The sequence below is a fragment of the Brassica oleracea genome, chromosome C9 (assembly GCF_000695525.1).
Source record: "Brassica oleracea var. oleracea cultivar TO1000 chromosome C9, BOL, whole genome shotgun sequence".
NCBI lineage: Eukaryota > Viridiplantae > Streptophyta > Magnoliopsida > Brassicales > Brassicaceae > Brassica > Brassica oleracea.
The window spans coordinates 39,002,740-39,017,839 of record NC_027756.1 but is presented as its reverse complement, the minus strand read 5'-3'; the positions used below and the strand labels follow the sequence as shown (position 1 = coordinate 39,017,839).

Here is a 15,100-nt window from a genome sequence, read left to right as displayed (position 1 = left end):
TGCCGAAGTTCATTGGATTGATTAATGTGTACTTAGATAGTGGCTAGTATATCATTCAAAATAGTGCAAGGTAAAAGATATCAAATTTGGTTAAAAAAATTAGCAAATTATACGAACATAAATTAATTTATTATTTTACCTCAAATTAATTAAAAAAAAATAAAATTCTAATAAACTTGTTTTTAAAATTTTAATAACTCTGGAAATTTATAAAATTATATAGTTACAAAATTTAAAAATTTTAGTGGTTTTTGCTGGACTTTGTTAAAAATGAGTTGTGGTGGAAAAAAATCTGGAATAGATTGACCAAAAAATAGAGTTTGATATAGTTTATGGCCCAATATAATGATCAAATAAAATCTGGGTTTTAATGGTATAGCTGTGGGTACGGTGTCCACCAAAAATTAAGCATTTTCTATGGCAATTGGTGACAGGTTGCATAGCAGTTAAGAGCATCTCCAACTCCACTCTATAATTTACTGCAAAATGGAGTGGAAAATGGAGTGATGAACAAACAAAAAAGTAAATTATGGAGTGAGGTTGAAGATGCTCTAAGAAGAATTTGCATATGCGAGGGATACCCGGAGATATCTGTTGTGCAAGATGTGGAGCTGAGGAGGAATCAATCAACCATGTTTTTTTAATGCCCTCCAGCATTTCAGGTATGGGCTCTTTCAAAGATTCTAACAAATCCAGCTATGTTCCCAACAAGCTCTCTCTTTGTGAATATGGATCATCTCTTTTGGAGAGTTGTTCCACAAATGGAGGATCATCAGTTTGCATGGATACTATGGTATATCTGGAGAGGAAGAAATAATAAAGTCTTTAGTAATCTGGATGTGGATCCTCTGGATACCCTTAAACTGACAGAAACGTAATCAAAACTCTGGACTGAGGCACAAATATTGAATGACCAAAAGAGGACTCCACAGGTAGAGGCTACGATTCTTCCGTCAATTCCAAGAAGATGGTGTTTTACGGATGGTTACTGGAAAGAGAATGATATTTTTTCAGGTCAAGGATGGTACAATACCTTAGAAGGATTTGACGGCTTGATGGGGGCAAGGAATGTCCGGGCTTCCCTCTCTCCTCTTCATGGAGAGATGGAAGTGTTACTATGGGCAATGGAATGCATGAAAAACTTACGACAATTTCAGGTTACATTTGCAACGGATTGTTCTCAATTGGTGAAGATGGTTTCAGAACTAGAAGAATGGCCAGCATTTGCAAGTTATTTGGAAGATATAAACAGCCTGAAAGAGAGTTTTTTTCCGAGCAGAGATTATTTATGTACCAAGAACGCAGAACAAGAAGGCGGATAGCTTAGTCCGCAGTGCCAGGAAGGAAACGTCTTTTGTAGTTCACATGGATCAAGATCTCCCAGTGTGGTTCACAGAGTCAATATGAGTCTGTAAAGTTGATGACAAAAAAAAATGGTATAGTTGTGGGTTTTCATATTTGTCGTTTCATTGTCTGGTGTTCAAAATAATTAAACACTGAAATATATATCTAATACAAATAAAGTAGTAACATGTTCCTTTGTAACATATTTCCTGTCAGTGCTAACACAAATGCAAATAACATGTTTTTTATCTTTTGGCTAATTAAAACTCTTAAACTCCAAAGAGCAAAAAAAAAAACCTTGTCTTGTTGTCGTCAGTGGGATAGCTTCTGTTAAACTATTCAGATTTGTCTCCTTCTTATTCGTATACTCTGTTTTCAGTTTTCTCTTGTGCAAGAACATGTTCTTCTCAACCAGAGACAACTTGAATGGACTTAATGACATCACCAACTTTAACATCAGCCATAAAATATTCATTTTGAGTAACGTAGCCGGAGATAGCGTAACGACCGTCCAAGATGTTGGAATTGCTTGGCGTCAGCTCACTCACTTTCAGCAGCAAAAACACTTGGCTCGATCCTGGTCATTCTCAAACTCCTGTTTTGCATTACATATAAATAGAATATATATATTCAAATGTGAAGTAAGAGAGAGAATTCTCACTTCTCTAGCCATTGCCATTGTCCCAAATGCCTTGAATGGAAGCATAACCCGAGACTTGTACAGACCCAATTTCTGTCCAACCAAATTACAAATGGTAATTTATTATTATTATTATGAACAAATATACTTTGTCAAGGGTGTGAACTTTTACTTCAAGGGTTGAGCTGTAAAATGGTGTTTCCTTCCCAGTCACCGTAATCTCAAGAGGAACCGCCTCACTTTCTCTGTGGTTGGATCTATAAATCCTTCCGCAGGTCCGCAGGACCTCTGGGTCCCCCGTTTGAACCACAAACCCATCAACTGCAATAAACCATCATCCATTGTTCAGCAAACATTTCCCATATATATATATATATATATATATATATATTGTGGGGAAAGTTTGATGTCTTACATTTCTGGATCTCCATGCAATCGTAGAAATGGCGCTCCACCAAGTCCACAAAGTTCCCGGCGGTAACAGGGGCGTTATAGCCATTGAGGACACTGCGGAAAACACAATCCTCAAGGTTGGGGTTGTCCTTGATCTTGACATTCATGTACACAGTGGCTCTTCCCTTGAGAAGATGCATGTTTATAAACTCTGCAGGGACTTCATAAGGGAAGCCATCGACCATGTCCTCTTCTATTCTGCAGAGCGCCACATGACAGGAAGATCTCAGCTGCAGTCATCAAGAAGCGTCTAAATGAGCAAATATATAAGCTTCCTTACTAATCCAAAGCTATATTGGCTTTTTTTTATCTCACATGCATTACACCTTTGAGTAAACTCACCCACCAACATATAGTAGAATCTCTTTCTGTTTAGGAGCAACCGTATCTCTCTTCCGATCTTCGACAATCTGTAGCATATTTTGCACACCAGCTTCCAACTTTTCAATCAGTTCGTAACCATGATCCTTCTTCGGCTCAGTAAAACCCGCCACTATCATGCTTTTCCCTTGCTGCAATCCAGGTTCGAAATTGCGCTAGGTGTAAGTCGGGCGGTGATGTCGGGTCTAGCGAGTTACCAAAAAATCGGAGATTAAGCGGAGATTATTCGGGGAGTAATTATAAGCGTTTTAGTAATATATATACGCTTTGGTAAGTAATAACAAATATTTACCATGGTCTAGCGGTCAGTAAGGCAGTAGGATGTCTGAATAATTCGGGTTCAAATATCTATCAGCTCAAATTTTAAGCATTTTCGCATTTAATTCATTAAAAAGTAAAATTATATTACTACCCTCATCTCTTTAACAAACTTCTCTGCAACCCTAGCCACCGTTCATGAGTTCCAAACATGATCTTTTACATTTTTTTCAATTTTCTTGCAGTTTACAGCACACAGTCTCAAAATAATATCGATTGAGGTCAAAATTATGTAGATTATCAAACTGAAGCAACACGTGTTTGTAATACGAAGCACCGATTGCATCATTTTCGCAGTCAACTCAAGACAAAATCGACTCACCGCCTAGCTACTCCGATCAGCTCCTCCACGCCACGGTGACAACACGCCCAACGCTTACCCGGCCGAGATCTCGGCAATTCGGGCGCGTTTTCGAACACGGGCTGCAATGATCCACTTGCTTGTCTCACATTCTACAACAACAACAACAATGAAAAAAACTGCAGACTTGCATACAATGGCCCTGTTCGGCAACGGAACGCTGCGTCAGCGACCAGCTTTTAAAATACGCCCTAATTTTACGCTTCTTGAAGCTTAAGTTTGTGGTGGATATGTCGCAGCGACACCTGCGTTTGATTACAACACTATTCCGATGATCGCTGGTTTTTTCAGCGATACAATCAACACCGGAAACTACTAATAAATTAACCGCAGCGACACCTTTTCAGTTTTCCATTCTATTATTTGCCGTCATTAACGTTCAATTTCAGTCGCTCGCCGCTGACGCAGCGACACCTTAAAGAACAGGGCCAATCTTATAATAGATCATACTTGCTCTTCATAGCAGATCAACTAACTGACTTTAATCATGCTTACTTACACCTAATCCATACTTCTAGTCTTTGGACAAATCTTGCAAGCAATTAAAACACTGTTCTAACAACTCTTCTTAGACCGCTCTCTGATCATCTCCTAGTTTGACTTACTCAGTTTAATTATTAACTAAACTCTTAAGATGAGTAACGACTCTTTAGAGATGTAATGCAAGGTTACCTCCTTCTTTGACTCTAAGTTAACTTTTTCTTCTTCTTTCTCTTTCACTTAAGACTTTGATTCTCTTCTTCATATCTTTGTTCTTCTTCTTCTGCCCATTGTCTTCACTCTTTCTTGTTTGCAGGGTTTATATCTCGTAATCAATTCTAAACAGCTTCTTCTTAGGAGATCCAACCAAGTTTAGAAACGCCAAAACTGAAATCTTACGGCACAACTGAAATCAAAAAGTCATCCAATCTTTTTGGAAGGGAAAGTGTTCAAACATATTTTTCTTAAGTAAGAAATACCAAAAACATCAGAAGATGTTTAAATTAGAGACTGACCTGTCTTGATTGAACACTTTCGTTTGTGACAGAGCTGATTCGAGCAGAACTGTAGAGAAGACCAGACTATAAGACAAAAACAAAGCCGAAGCCATATGGGTTGCCTAACGTCAGAGTTTCAAAATTGGTTGCTTGATTACACTACTGGTGAATGACTCCCAAGTACTACTTTTTTCTTTGAAGCTACCGTAGAAATAAATTCAGATATGTGGTATGCTTCATTATCGCGAGAAACACACTATAATCCAAATTTAGAGACAACCACAAATTATAAAGAATTGAGTTACCATACATGAAAAATGTCATGATGTTTACCTGATCATGTGGCAGAAGTTGCAATCATTTGTTGTACTGAATCCTCTCTCGTCTTTTTTGTCTTCTATTCAGCTTGAAAGAAACAACACAAATAAATCAGTCGCATAATTATAGTGTGGAAGTTCACAAATTAAAAAAAAAAACTGTAGAGGCGTTTTGATTCTGAGAAACGAATCTTCATCACTGATTCAGATCCTCTTTGCATCATCTCTGTTTGGTTTTGTTTTCTAATCCATATCTGATGCTTTAAAAGTTGATCAAAAATCTGTACCCGCCATATCTCTCCTCAATTCCAGACCAAGCTTTTATAAACTCTTAATCTTTTCCTCTGATTGCAGCTTAGAATTTCCTCAAATTTGGAAACAATTATCTCTCTTTCACTCTACTCTCTTCCACATATTACTCCTCTTATGCAAAACTCCTAGTGAGGAAATAGACCACAAGTCTAGTCATTGCTTCACCGTTCTTAAGGTCAGAACCTTGCACATGACGAATTTGGCCAAGATCTGCCATTTGATGAAGAGCTTCACAATTAATAACGAAATCATATATAAATTACTAAAATATAAATTAGCAAATGTAAATGAAAAAACAGGCAGTTTGAGTTCGTGTTTGCAAGAGCTTGAAGATGTCAAACTTCCTAAGCATTGTTCAAAATTTCATCAATAGCAGGAATGGATCTGTGGATCACCGAATTCTGTTGGAAGAGTAAAATCATGTCTTTCAAAAAAAAAAAACAGAGATCGAAAAATATGATGCTTGATAGTATAAGACGACAATACCTTTTCAGCAAGGATAAGGAGAGTGATTCCATAAATTCTCATTTTGCTTGATGTTTCGCGAGTCCAAGAAAAGGAAGAGGATTTTAGGTTTTTGAGAGAAAATAAATTGAGAAAGCTTGTTGGTGATGCTTGATTCCATTCTCAACCCTCTCTGACTGAATTATAGTATTTGAGGTGTTTTCTGATTAGATACGTACAAATCTAATGCTCTGATTGTAAAATAGAAGGTAAGGAAGCGACCGAGATGAAGACATAGGGGAGGTCGAAAGTTGAGAGGAAGGAGACGGCAAAAAGATATTATAATATTAAATGCGGGACCTACAATTTTTACACGCGGACATGTTTAGGAGAGAGTAAAAACTATTTCATTATAATATAGATAGATAGACTAGGTGTTTTTTGGCACTATGTGCACTAATAAATTTTTAATCTAATTTATATTTAAAATAAATTTTATTAAATATTATAGATTTTACTATTTTATTACTAATATTTAATATAGATTTGATACATATTAAACCAATTTGTATAAAACTAATAAAATGATATAAAATTGTATAGTTATCAAAAATTTAGCCTAAAAAATATTTATAAAATTTGTAGATATATAAGAAACTAATGATCTTACGATTAGATATTTAAATTTTAAAAAAAAATTGTAGAAATTTTTGAAAACTTTAGTAGTACAAATTGTACAATTATACAAAAATAATAATATTTCGAAATTTAAAATGTTATATATGAATATATTTATTTTGTAGACGATATAAGGGGAAATTACATGTTAACCACTTTCATACTATCACTTTTCATTTTTACCACCACTAAAGAGACATTTTCAAAAATACCTTATTCATTAAGCGGCAAAAAACTCTTATGCCATTGTTTTTTATATATATAATAAATAAATATTTAAATAAATAAAAATCTTAAACTCTAAAACTAAACTCTAAATCCTAAACCATCAATCTTAAACCTTTTTTTTTATGAAATACGAACCCTAAACCCTAAACCATCAATCCTAAACCTTTTTTTTTTTTAAAACGAACCCTAAACCCTCAAACCTCAACTCTAAACCATAAACCCCGAAACATCAACTCTAAACCCTAAACCTTCAACTCTAAACCCTAAAACATCAACTCTAAACCCTAAACCCTAAACTTCAACTCTAAACCCTAAACCATCAACACTAAACCCTAAACTATTAACACTAAACTCTAAACCCTAAAAAGTAAACTCTAAACCCTAAACCCGAAAAATTTAACCATAAACCCTAAAACATAAACTCTAAATCCTAAACCTTCAACTCTAAACCCTAAAACCTAAACCCTAAATCATAAATCCTAAACCCTGAGTATAGAGTTAGTTAGATAATTTTAAAAACAGAAATTTTTCTTTCGTGTGCAATATCATATAAATAATGATCTGCCCAGTTAACAAAAATCATGATTATCTTATTTGTAATTGTTTTATTTTGACCATTTCCTTAAAACTATATTAATTTTTACATATTTTAATTAGAATATTTTTAATATCTTTACCTTTTTATTTGAAATGCAACTCAATATTTTTTTAACAATTATAACAATATATTTAAAAAATATTTTTAGAATTTGTTTGAAAAATATGAAAATTACATTTTAAATTAAAATTATCCTAAAATATGATAAGTTTTGATGTAAACTGTCCAAATTTATTTAAGGATATTTCATTAAGGTAACTGAAAAAGACAAACAATAAAATAGAAAGTTTAAATTCATTTAAGCATATTTCATTAATGTAACTGAAAAGACAAGTAATAAATTAGGCAGTTTTATTCGTTTTAGGATATTTCATAAATGCAACTGAAAAAGACAAGCAAAAAAAAGGGAGTTTAATTAATGAAGTAAGAACATTTTCAAATGAGTACTTCTCTTTTAATAATATAGATTAGTTAACCATATGTTTTTTTTTGTCAAAGTTAATCAAAAGGTTATAAATGTCTTTTATCCTTCATTAAAGATGAGGGTAAATGTGGTTAGTATAAACATGAAAAGTGGTACTTTGGAAATGGTATTTTTGGCAATTTCCCATGATGTATGAACTATTACTATATTTAAAAAAAAGTACACCAAAAAGAAATATCAATATTGAATGTAATATTTGAGTTATTACTATATTCTAATAAGTTTGCCAAAAATATAAATCAACATTAAATGAAATTAAATGAATTATTACCGCGCGGTCCTCGCAGGAGTTTTCCTGAGCTTTGCGCAGAAATAGTAATTTTTAACATAACATTTTTTATTTCAAAAGAAAATTTTGATTTATATTTCAACATTATTAATTTATGTTTTAACTTCAATAGTTATAAAAATCATAAACGTATTTTGTAATCTTATTTCTTTTGATTTGGTATAACTATTTAAATTTGATTTTATTTAAATTTTAATAGAGATAAAATTAGATTTTATAAAAATAGTTTTAATTATATTATTTTGTTTAATAATTATTTATTTTGAATATATATATATATATATATATATATATATATATATACACTCCCATCTAATTTTAAATATATATTTACATATATATATATAAATTCTAATAAATTTGAGACTTTGTTTGTTTTAGTTAAAGTGAAAAATCTTTTTGTTAATTTAAATGATGAAGATGAATAGATAAATTTAAATAATGTTTAAATATTTAACTATCAATTTTTTTTTGGATTAGTGTTACTTTATTTGGTTTGTTTTTATTAATGTGAGATACATATATACATATATATTATTATTTTAATTATGATATATGAATTATAAATATATTTAATAGTTTACCATAAATAAATATTTATATGAAAAATTGACATTAGTGATGATATATGAGTTATTTTTATTACCATATTTAAAATCCCTGTAAAAATATTTAAATTTTTATAAGAAAATTTTACTTCTCACAATTAATATGATGTCATGTCACTATTTTATAAAACCATGTCATCTATTTTATATGTCATGTCATCTTTTTTTCAGCGAAAATGATTGTAGTGAAAACATGCGTATAAATCACTTCGCAAATATAGTACAGGAGATTGTGTCGTCTGTCATTTTAACTAACAAAGTCGTTATTTAATAGTAGTTTCTGAATAAACTTTTATGAAGAAACGATAGGACCAGAGTTTAGGACCAGAGTTCTTGAATTTTATTTTAGTTACTAACAATGACACAATATATAGACTTTAAAACAGAAAATAAGGAGAAAAAAATGTTCAAGTAGAAGGAGGAGCAGAGTTCTTGCGTATCTTGAGATATCCAAACTTGCCAGCTCCTGGAGATGAACCTTCAAACACATAACGGCATAAACCCTGTTGCTTCCTTGTACTTTCTCTGAATCTGCTTAACCACATAAACATATTATCCAACATCTTTAATATTTATCTATTTTATAAAGTTCTAGCTCAAGAATTATATATCAAAAGTTTTGGATTATGTTGACCTCAAGAATTATATGCGCATAACATGTTGATGACATCGCAGGCTAAATATTCCTACGGGGAAATGAGTGTAGAATATGACATATCTATTACCGTAATCTATTGATTAGGAGAGACATATGGTTGCATCGTCATGTTCGCATCAAATCATGATTTCTTTGATTATCTTAAGTTGGTGTATGTTGACTTGTAGACAATCTTATCCACTCTATTTCTTTCGTTATCCCCGATAATTAATAAGTCCAAAACACATGTCCTGATTCAAAAATTTACAATATCTCTGCTATATTGAAGGAACTAAATTTGAGACTCATAGACTATGTCACATCAACCAAAATATTTATATCCAATGAAATTGTCACATCATCAAGATTTATATGTCATCATCTAACCTCATAAAATCTGTATCTATTTCCTTCTCTAACATTCTCGGTATAACTCCTAAAAACAATCTAAAAACCTTAAAAACAACCGTTCAGCAGCTTCGTAACGACCACTTAGATTCCTGAAAGCCTTATTTAATAATAAAACATTCCAATGTCAGATGCCCCTTCGATTTTCCCAGCTCTATTATCTCTATATAGGAAAATTTGCCAATAAAAAATTAAAAAATTTACTTATAATCATTTTACAGATTCTTGTCCACACAGAACTAATACTAATGTTAATCCAATTACGCCCCTCAAATTATATAATTAAAATATTTAAGTAAAAGATTAATTTTAATATAATGGCAATATAATTTAATATTTTTTTTATTACTGGTTAGTACATTTGACACAAAAAAAAACAAAGCAAACAAAAAAGTACAGAACCCTATCTTTTTCTTCACTTCTCCATCAGCCTCCAATTTTCGTCGTCGTGGAAGCCTTCTCTCTGGCGTTAATGGTCTCTCTTTAGTCCACCAGCACCACCACAAGCTACATCCTTCCCAAAGCCTCGTGAGAGAGAGAGAAGAGACATGGCTGGCTGTGTGAACTATATTTCTCCGTGCTCTGTGCTCCCTACTTGCCTCTCTATCTTCGCCTTCACGCTCACCATTCTTCTCTCTTGCTTTGAGCTCTTTTTTTTTAAATGAGAGCGGTTAATTTTGGATTGCATCCGGTCCAGAACTGCCGGCAACCGGATGATGGGGCCCGATGATTAATACAACATCTTGTTTGCCTGCGTATGTAGAATGCTGTAGATAAGTTAGTAAATTTTCGATTTTGATCTTGTTTTACTGTTTTCATCATCGTTTTGGTTCGATAAAGTCTTGTTCAGATCTGTGTAGTAATGAAACATGAAGTTTTTGCAAGATCTTTTACAAGGTCAGTCTTAGTTGTTGATGTCTGCGTATTGAAGAAAAACATTTTCATATAATGTGAAATTGGATTTCTCTGTATTGATGACTGGGAAGGAAGTTATGCTCGATGAAATCATCAATTATATGCAGTCATTTCAATGCCATATAGAGGTTTATGGTATATAGACAGTGTCTCTTTGTACAGCTGCAGAGAAAGAGTTGAGCAAAAGATGCAGCAACATTGTGCAATGGAAAGAAGCAGATGTTACTGTTAGGGTCACTGCCACGCGACTGCTTTTGTTTTTCTCTTTTTTATGTATACATATAAATCAATGTAGCGAAGACAAAACGTTGGATTATGCCCAACAGAAATGCTGCTTTTTAATTCTCATCATCATCGTCTTCTTCCTCTCCTGTAATCCTTTTCTTGAATAATTATTATGGAACTGGAACAAATCGTCTTGATCAAAAACGTCAGTATGTGTTATCTTCATAATTATTATGGAACTGGAACAAATCTTCTTGATCAAAAACATGAACTTCAGAGGAAGCAACACTGACGTTTAAAGATTGAGTGGGTAATTTTGACAATAGTAGTGGAATGAAATTAGGAACATGTACATCATCCAAGATGATTAACTTCACTGTTTACGTACATGTACATGGGAAGAAATACACAAAAACACGTAGATGATATAAAACAAAGCTCTCTTTTTCTTCTTCTACTCTACAAGTCATTCATATTAAACATAAGAGGGCATACATGCTTTAAACAAGACACAGCAGGAACCAACAAGATTTTAAGGGGTTAAGAAGTTAAACACATTAATAAATAAAAGAAAGAAATCGTTGTGGTAACGAAGAAAACTCACATTTAGGCAATATTATTTTAAAAAAGAAATAAAAAGATTTAAGAAATTTAGGAAATATTTTCTAACCGTTTTTTTTTCCTAAATTTTCGGATTTTGTTTAAAAGTCTAGTAGAACTTACATTCAACCAATGTTAGAAAAGAGATGAAGTCGTAGATAGGAAATACCAAGATTATAGATAAAAGAAAACCGCGTAGAATATATGTTATGTCAAGACAGATATGAGAATATTTAGTATGTCCTATGATCTACCAAAAATACAGAACATAGAAAGAATTGTAGATTTGTTATTCTTCCACGCTAGATGGATATGTTTTCGGTATATTGTGCGTTCTACGTATGGTAGATCATTGTGTCTTACCTAGAATGCATATTCTAAGTCGTCATAGATGATAGATTTGATATTCTAACACTTTTGGCCCATTTTTGAACTTATTTTTCCAAATGTTTTTTGAATCCAAAAATATTTTTCATATATGCACATGCTTGAATACTTCATGTTTTATATTTTTCTTAATTTTTTTGCATTGTTAATATATTAATATGAATTTTTAGTTATAAAAAGGATAGTGAAAGTCCAAAAGTGAAAAAATTGATTTTGTACTAAGGTGACAATAGCACAGATTAGTTGTTCCTTTTTTCCAAGTTTCCCTTATTTATATATTCCTCGGGTTTTCGATCTTGCACTACTCCATAGGCCAGCAAAAAAAAAATTCCAGATTTTATGGCTTCAAAATCAACCTTCATGGTTCCATCGGCAGTTTCCAGTAAAATTGGGACGCTCATTGGCGTTGAGCTGCTCTTCCTTGACGATAAGGTACAGCCTCATATTCTGAAACCAATAAATTTTTTCCCCTTAATTGCAATTGATATGAATTAGTGAGAATGTTCTTGAAATGATTTTTGGTATGTGTTTAAATTCCTTGAGATGCTTGATATGTTATCATGACTCTATTCTTGGTAATGATATTATCGTGACACCTTCTGATGGACCTTCTGTTTTTGCAGGCAAAACCTTGCAAGAGTCTCTGAGTGGGCAGAACAAGCCTCAATGTCTCAAATGATGACCTGAAGATATAGTTTAGTAAATTTAGAAATCGACGATTTAGGTTTCTCTGGAAACACAAGAGACAACTTTCATTGATTATTACGAGATTGACGATGCCTTTCAGACAAAAAGCACGAATGTCAAGCAAATGGGTGGTAGTTACTTGCATGATTTTCTTCTACCACAAGCCCCAGATAGTAAGATCTCTTATGGCATAACTTTTGATAATCAAAAACACTATAACAACATATTTTATTCTGAAATAAAGTTGCATTTTATTTTACCTTTAAGAACAATTAGCTGGCTCTTACGATAACATGCATTGTGAATTATAAATCGCAGGTTAATTTTAAAGTGTTTAAAGTAGTTTGTCTCATGTTGCTAATGATATGTATCTGTTATAGTTGTTTTGATGTTTTATTATATGCTTACAGTATCCGCACTCGTATCCGCACTCGTATGAAGATGCCAAAGGAGATGACCACTCAAGTAAGGTTTTGTGGATTCTTTTTAGGTGAGATCAAGAGGCAAACAATTTTTTTCAATGGTGTCAAATCAGACTAATGCAATGAAAAACTGGATTTGGGAGTCATCTATTTATGGAAAGTGCAGAATCAAACAAAAGTGTTTTACTCATCTTGCTCTAATAATATCAGCAACAACAAACATGTATGCTAACGTAGTTTCCACCCCAAACATTGTCTACGCCTTGAAAGGCAACTGTTACTCACGTGCCTGAAACCAAACTCCTTAGACAGTCTCACCAACTTCTATGCAACCACTCAAGCAAAAACATGTCCAAGTCTACCATTCTCACAATATGATTCATTGACAAAATCATCTTTAAAAGTAGTATCTAATTAATGATATTTTAAACATTTTCTCAAAATAAGCTACCAAAGAAATAAAAGGAAAAATATCTAAAAGCTTTTTTCTTTTTGCTAAAAAAAATATCTACAAAATTAATTGATATATATACTAACTTATCGAAACTAACTTCAAAAGAGTCCAACAAAACAACAAAACAATGTTAATAAGTTTTATTTTACGGTAGATTACATGAGAAACTCCCAAACTAAATTAGAAAAATAACAAATAAAAAAACATTAATAAGAAATTTAACTTGATATGGAAGCTCTTTGAAAAAGAAACATGAAAATGTTTAGCTAATAGTTTTTTTTAAACATGTCTTAAGGAATGCACAACTTTAAAATAATCATATTATCAAAAAGAAAAAATCAATGTAAAAATCAATTAGAAAAGGAAAATACTATCTAAAATTAGTTGATCTCTATGCTAAATTTTTGAAGAAATAACATGAAATATTTTTAAATGAATCATAGATTATGTCAAACATACAGAAATTGAATATATCAAAATAAAATAATAGTTGTCAATATAATTAACCTGATAAAATTAAAAGAGAAAAGAAGATACATGGAGAAAATATTGAAAATAAAACACTAAACACATCAAATTATTAAACAAATAAATAAAATTTTGAAATACAAAATCTATCTTTATAACAATGTTTTAAAAAGGGAAATACCAAAAATACAACATTCCTAATACTGGGTTTTTGGAATATGGAATTTAGGATTCAAATAAATATATAAATGAATAATTATTTAGAAAATTAAAAAGTAGTTTCCAAAAGAATTTTCAAATTTCAAAAGATGATTAAAAAAAAAAATTAAAAAAAAAATATTAGAAAGTTCGAATTTGAAAAAGTATAATTCAAAAACATAATTTTTTTATTTAAATAATTATTTATTATATATATAAAGAAAGGTCTTTTGTTTTTTAATGAAGAGTGTATTTTTGAAAATGTCTATTTAATAAAAGTAAACATGAATAATGATACCAATAATTAGTAATGGAAAATTTCCTTTTTAAAAATGTCTTTTTATTAAAGGTAAACATGAATAATGTACGTGGTGGTAAATATGAAAATTTTCTTTTAAAAATTATAATGAAATATTTCATCTATAATCACCTGCATTATTGTTTTAAACATTCTAAGCTTTTTTGCTCTAAATTAATTCAAAATAATTTTAAATATTCAAATAATTTAAGAGTTAAATTTTTTATAATATAGAATCCGCGCGTTGCACGGACACGGATCTAGTAATAATACATTTCTCTACCATTGTCACGATTGTCAATTTTATTTATTTATCAAAACTCATATACAACGGCTCTTTTAACTCCTGATCTGGAGAACTATTGAACATCTCAAGAGATCAATTTAGTTTTTGAGTAATATGAATATTGGTTTGTAACTGTGTGTTGTCTAGTGTTGGTGTTGAAGTCATTATAGGAGACAAAGTTGTTTAAAGAGAAGAGAGAAAAATACAACGGCATGTGCGTTGTTTAGGCGATGATGCAGCCTAATAGTAGCTTAGGATTCATCTCTGATACACTTATTCGAAAGAATCTTGAGTTTTGTTATGAATGCTTTATTATCCATATCGTCAACTAGAAATTAAATGACATTGTTTCTAGCTTCTACGAAATTTAGCGCTGTTACCATACATATACATGCACAGTTCTGTACATGCAGTCGTCTGCAAAAGCAGCACTGGTGCAGCCTGGGTATGGCTTCTGCTCCTGGATCACTTGAAGGGGAACGGATAGGGGTGTTCTAAGAGGCTACTAGCTCTCCTTTGAACTGTGGTCGTCTCCCTGAGCCTGTGGATTGGCGACAGAGATGGTTGCTACTGAAAGACACAAGATCACCTTGTATTGTTTAAGATGGGATTCACAGGAATTCCTTCCTTTAAGTGAGATCAATGTTCTTGAGCTGAACAGAGAAAGCTAGAGACAAGACAAC

General features: G+C 31.9%; 1 long non-coding RNA gene and 1 pseudogene across 2 annotated transcripts; one reads left to right on the top strand and one right to left on the bottom strand.

Moving 5' to 3' along the window:
* Positions 1 to 1,751: 1,751 nt before the first annotated feature.
* LOC106314974 lies at positions 1,752 to 3,870 on the bottom strand (annotated as a pseudogene).
* A 5,956-nt stretch (positions 3,871 to 9,826) lies between these two features.
* Positions 9,827 to 10,805, top strand: LOC106318058. 2 transcript variants are annotated; one of them, XR_001265283.1, is made up of 2 exons: positions 9,827 to 10,254; positions 10,555 to 10,805. It is a non-coding gene; the product is annotated as an uncharacterized LOC106318058 (long non-coding RNA). The 2 variants fall into 2 exon arrangements; XR_001265282.1 differs by having other exon boundaries at positions 9,828 to 10,232.
* Positions 10,806 to 15,100: the final 4,295 nt, after the last annotated feature.